Here is a 6,315-nt window from a genome sequence, read left to right on the forward strand (position 1 = left end):
AGGAAAAAAATCTGAGAGAAAACTGTGTGAACCATGTTCCATTCCTGTATCATGAAACGCAAATGCTGCCATTAAGCTTGACCCACTTGTGTTAGTCTTTCTGGTCTAGGTGGAGCCTAGTGCTGCGCTAAATAACACAAGTGGCACAGTGAACTGAAATTCAAAACTGAATCACATTTTCAAATACTCTTTCATAATAAATGTCCAACTTCAGCAATGTCAGTGTGATGTGATAAAACTGGATCAAGTTTTTTGCTATTGATTGCAATAGACTGTAGTTTCTTCATGGGACGTTATGTCAGGACATCTGATAGAGTATTCACAGGAATATAAATTATTAATACACTTCGGGGAAGCAATTTGATAATGCAGATCAAACTCTCAGAAGAAGACTATAATCCAGGAGGGATGAGTGTATCACAGTGTTCTATTTCATAACCTATATAATAAACATACTATTGTTGTTTTAACTGGTTTTTTTGTTTTGGTTTAGTTTTTTGAGGCAGGCTCTTGCTCTGCAGCCCAAGCTAGCACCTGGAACATGCTATATAATCCAGGCTGGCCTTGAACTCATGGTGGTCCTCCTGCCTCAGCCTCTCTAGTATTAGAATTATAGGGAGGAGTCACAGCACACAGCTTGTTTGTTAATGTACATATGTAGGGCTGGGACAATAGCTCAGTGGTAGAGCACAAGCCTAGCATGCACAAAGCTTTAGGTTCAATCGATAGTATCACAAACACATAAAGTACATACATGAATATGTGTATATATATTATATGTACTTCAAACTGTTTTTAACTGTACATACAGGGGCTAGAGTGATGGCTCAGTGGCGAAGAGCACTGACTGCTCTTGCAGGGGACCCAGGTTTGGTTCCCAGCACCCATATGGCTGTTAGCCATCTGTAACTCTTGTTCTATGGAATCCAATGCCTTCTTCTGACCTCCATGGGCATTCCATACACAGGAGCATTTACATACATGCAGAAGAAACATTCAAATATATAAAATGAATATAAAAATTTTAATGTATGTACATTATTCACTTTAACTCTTAAGTTTAAAAATAATGTGAAAACTAGTATTAAGCTCGCCCTTATGCTGTGACTGCTCTAGCCTCAGTTTCCAAGGCCTGATATTAGTATCACATATGAATTCCATCCTATGAAGCAGACTATAAATCAAATTAGTGGTTGGTTACTCCCATAATGTTTGCGCCACTATTGTATCAGTGGGTCAATTGTTGTTGTAGTTCGTAGTATTCACAGCTGGGTAAGGTTGATGATTAATTTTCTTTTTAGGCAGCATGCATAGCATCTTCCAGAACTATAAAAGCTAGCCAGTAGAGATGAGGCTCTGAAGTCAGCACCTGCTTGGTTTCCCCTTATTTATTCTACAGCTCATGTATGTAGTGTATTCAGCAATAGGGTCTTACCATGAAGTTCTGGTGGGTAGCCAAGAGAAGGGGCAATAGCTAGTATTGTTTGAGTGTCTGTGGGACCCCTGGTCAACAGCTTCAACAAAAGAAGTTCATTCCTGGCATTGGGATTTTGTTTTATTAGCCTAAGGTGTCTAGATATACTCATTGGTGCAATAGTGGCACAGATATTATGAGAGTAACCAACCACTTTCTAATTGAATTTAAAGTCTTCTTCATAGAATGGAGCCCATACCTGACATGGCTATCAGGCCTGGAAACCTGAGGCTAGATAGGTCACAAGGGATAGGAGAGAGCCTAATACTAGTTTTCTACCAAATAGTTGTAGTAGTAAATGACTCCTAATGACTTGTTGTTAAACACATATATTAATGCATCTCTCAATTCTAATCAGTGAAGCTTTCATATGCAGCAAATGGAGATTAATAAAGAAACCCACAACTGGCCAATGTGCAGAGAGCAAGAGGCTGAAACATGCTTAACCTGTATAGGACAACTATATCAAACTTCTGCCTCCCAAGGCTCAAGAATAATTGTGGAAGAGGGGGGCAGGAAGATTGTAAGGGCCAAAGGTGGTAGATGGTCACAAAGAAATAGAATTTTCCAGACATCTGGGCAGTTACTCATATGAATACATAGCAATGGTGACAGCATGCACAAATCCCATGCCAGCTCAAACCAGACAAAATCCCAGCACAGACATAGCAAAGTGGGTAAGAAACCCCAACCTTATGTGAGGAACTATTGGCAAATGTTGTCTGCTGGGAGGGGGAAGAGTCAGTCTCTTTCAAGGATGTGACTTGATAGACTAACCAGGCTCTAGTGGGATGGACCTCCATATGGGAACACAAATTAGACTCAGTAGGCCTTATTTTATCTCTAATAGCGTACATTAAATTGGGTAGAGGGCAGTAAGGGGAGGTGCAGATAGGAGAGGGGATCTAGGTACCATTAAAATATATTTTATGAAAATCACAAAAATTCAATAAAAAATTTAAAAAAATAAAAAGTATGAGCCATACATAATTTTAGAGCATTGATTATAATAGCAATATTTGAAAATCAAAAATCTGAGAGCAAAGGTTAAAGTAAAAGTTAAGCCGGATGCAATAGTACATGCCTGAAATCCCAACCATTTGGGAGCCTGAGATAGAAAGATCACAAGTTAAGGCCTGGAAGGGCTGAATAGGAAGATCATGTCTCCAAATTTTAAAATAAGAAAAGGCTATTTGGAGATTTGAATGAAATGTCCCCCGTAGGCTCCAAGTATTTGAACCCTTGGTCAGTTGGTGGTACTTTTTGAGGAGGGTCATGGAATCCCTGGGAGCTGCCACTTTACTGGAGGAAGCACATCACTGGGGCTGCACATTTGGGATGCACCCCATCCTGCTTTAACCTCTTCAGAAGCTTTTTTCTCCCGTGGCCCCTGCAGCATTTTTCTTCCACAAATTGGAGGCTTAGCAGGATGTGGTCTTGCCCTGGAAGCACTCTCTCCATTGTATAAGTGCAAATCTCTAGGCCTCTCCTTAATCACTTTAATCTCCTTATCAAAAGGATCCTCTCCAGCACACGCTCCAGCTCCAACATTTATCTTCCTGGTGCTCTTTTTCAATCCCAACTGTACATTCTATATTTCTTTCTGCCCCATTTGCCTATTTAATTAATTAATTTATTTATTTTTATTATTATGCAGATGACTGTAGGTCTGTATAATGTTCACCATTAATAGCCACACCACCATTTCTATGCTAAGCTGTCTTGAAATTTCTTCTGCCAGAGAAATTAGTCCATTACTTTTCACTTAGCCTCAGGCAAGCTTTTTGGCCAGGGGCAGACTCCAGCCAGACTCTGCTCAAAACATCCCAATTGCTGCTTAAGTCCTTATTTCCCTCTGGAACTGCATTTGCTTACAGCAATCAACCACTTTTCTAACCCAAACTTCCAAAGTCTTCCAAGTTTCTCTAAGAACCCACATGGTCAGGTTCTTCACAGCCAGCAACCCACTCTCTGGTACCAATTACCATATTAGTCACTTTTCTGTTGCTGTGATAGAAACACTGACCAAAGCAACTTATAGAAGGAAGAGTTTATTTGAACTTATAGTTCCAAGGAAATTACAGTCTGTCATAGTGAGGATGCATGGTGGCAGGAGATGGCTGGAACAGGAGCAGAAAGCAGAGAGCTCACATCTTGAGGTAGCTAGAGAGTGACTGGAGATCCAGAAAGGCTTAAGAACTCTCTAAGCCTGCCCCCAGTAACGTGCTTCCTCTAGCATAGCCACACCTTCTAAGACCTTCCAAAACAGCACCACCAACTGGGGACAAAAGGTTCAAATTCTTGGAGCCTATAGGGGATATTCACATTCAAACCATCACAGGGACTCATGATCCAACCCCTAGCATTTGTTCAGTAAAGTCCTCTTTTACTAGAAAATGAGGAAAATGTCTGTAAATACATTATCCAAGTACCAAGAATGAAAATGTAGTGGACCCTTTCCTTTTTTTTCAATGTTTTCTAATTTTTCTAAGTGATCTTGTCTTACTATTTTGTTAGGAAAAGCCTATTTTAAAAATTAAACTCATCAGTTCCTTCACTCAGCAAGTTTTGGCCCTATTTCTCAGTATTCTATTTATTTACTGATTTATTGTTGACTTTGTGTGCTGGGTATGATGTACCTGTGTGGGCACGTATGTGGAAGTCACAGGAAAACCCTTTGTAGTCAGCTCCCTCCTTCCACTGTGGGTTCTGGGGATCAAATTCAGGTTGTCAAACTTGTGCAGAACAAGCTTTGACCCACTGAGCCATCTCCTCAGCCTTCTTTTTCTTTTTAAAATGAAGTACATACTTTACAAAAACAAGTTCTCTTCAGAGTCTTTACATTTTGCTATGTTAATACATTTTGTGTGTAGACAATTTCAGTGGAGTTACAGACACATTTTTGAGTTTGAAGTGTTTTCTTTCTCTCTCTCTCTCTCTCTCTCTCTCTCTCTCTCTCTCTCTACCATAATATGGCTTAATTGTGTGTGTGTAAGGGGGAGGTATGCATTCATATGCATGAGTGCATGGGTACATGTTTGTGTGTGCAGGTGCATGTGTGTGGAGGCCAGAAATCAACCTTGGTATCTTTTCTCATAAGTTTACAGTGTTTTTGCAAACAGACTGGGGCTTGGGGCTTGACTATTAGGCTAGGCAGGCTGATCAGAGAGCCCCAAGGATCCACTGTCTTTGCTTCCCCAGCACTGGGATTACAAGCACACCACCATGATAGCTTTTTACATGGGTACTAGGGATCAAACTCGGGTCCTCATGTTGTATGGCAAACATTTTTCCTCCTAAGCTATCACCCAAGTCCTCTCAAGTTTTAAGTTTCAATTTCAAGTTCCAAGTACTAATCTCTATAAAGAATTCTTTCCTAAATCACAGTTAATGCTGAAAAGGGAATCTATGTTCATTATATATATATATATAGCTAGCTAGCTAGCTAGCTAGATATAGTACACACGATCTATAGCAATAGATTGTATATTTTTCTTTTATTCTATTTTAAAATGCTATTCACAAATTCTTCCATCTTTCAAAAGTCCATTTTTAGTGACATTCAAGATATGGACTTTGTATTTACTATTACATTATTAAAGTCTACTTAGATATACTTAATGTCTATTTTCAAGAGAAAATGGACACACAGAAAACAGGAAGCACACAGGTAAAATATGCTGTGGTTACTGTGTTACCCATACTAGACGCTAGGTGTCGCTACTGCTTCACCACATTCACTAGCACGGGTGAAAAGAGAAAAGGCTTTATTTACAGAATGCTTAATTAGGAATTGATCTAGAGTCACATGTCGGACATTCTATTTAGAAACATTTCTTCCCGCGTGTGCAGTATTATCTTGCATTCTTTGATAACCAGGCATTTGATTTTCCAAGGAGAAGAAATCATTATTCCTGCATTCATTTTGCAAATTTATTTTAATAGCTGTCATTTTCAGAGTCTAAAAACAAGAATAGTTACCATTGGACAAGGATACAGCATATTCTCATCTTGGAAAGTAGAGAGCTACATTGCCTCTGTCAGTGAACAGCCTCTTTGTGTGCACAGAAGAAAAAGACATCACCTCAAAGATGGAGAACTGGCCTCGGGGTGAGGGATCCTGAAGATCAAATCCTCCCTCCTCCTGGACCACAGATCTAAGCGTTGGTACTAAACACAGTGTAGAAACTTAGCCTTAGTTTATATTTCCAGATGCCATAAAATTTGAAAATTGTTAGGATACATTTTTCTTCACCCTGCTTTCTTTTAGGTTGACAATCGCTTTCTTCTGTGTTCTTGAACTCACTATCTAGGCAAGAGTGACCTTAAGTTCCTGACCTTGCTGCCTCTACCTTCCAAGTGCTGGGTTTACAGGCATATATCACCACATCTGGATGACATCCTTTTGTTTTTAAATAAATAATAATAGCTGATGCACTTTCCTACATAATTTGTTGTGTTAACCAAATACTAATTTTCATCATTTCCTTCTGTTCATGTTTTCTTGACCAATTCTTCCAAAATGTTGTGTGCTGCACTTGAAGCAATTAAGTACTTTTAAACATCATAGCTAAGGAAATTGTGTCATCTGGCACTACCTACATCCTTGCTACACACAGCTGTGACAGTCACCTTCTATGGCAATTTTTTGGAAAATATTTGTTATAACAACCTTTGTTCATCTTCCAGACACACAGGCTTTGTTTTTCCTGGAAGAGCCAGGCATCCAGGTAGGCCTCTGCAGCTTGGCCAGCATGGTGGATGCTACTGGCAACCTTCACTGAGCAGGAAACACTCCCATCCCTGTTTTCCTCTCCTCTTTGCTGCCCCCTCTAGTGCTA

The sequence above is a fragment of the Nannospalax galili genome, unplaced genomic scaffold (assembly GCF_000622305.1).
Source record: "Nannospalax galili isolate Female #2095 unplaced genomic scaffold, S.galili_v1.0 scaffold1384, whole genome shotgun sequence".
Taxonomy (NCBI): domain Eukaryota; kingdom Metazoa; phylum Chordata; class Mammalia; order Rodentia; family Spalacidae; genus Nannospalax; species Nannospalax galili.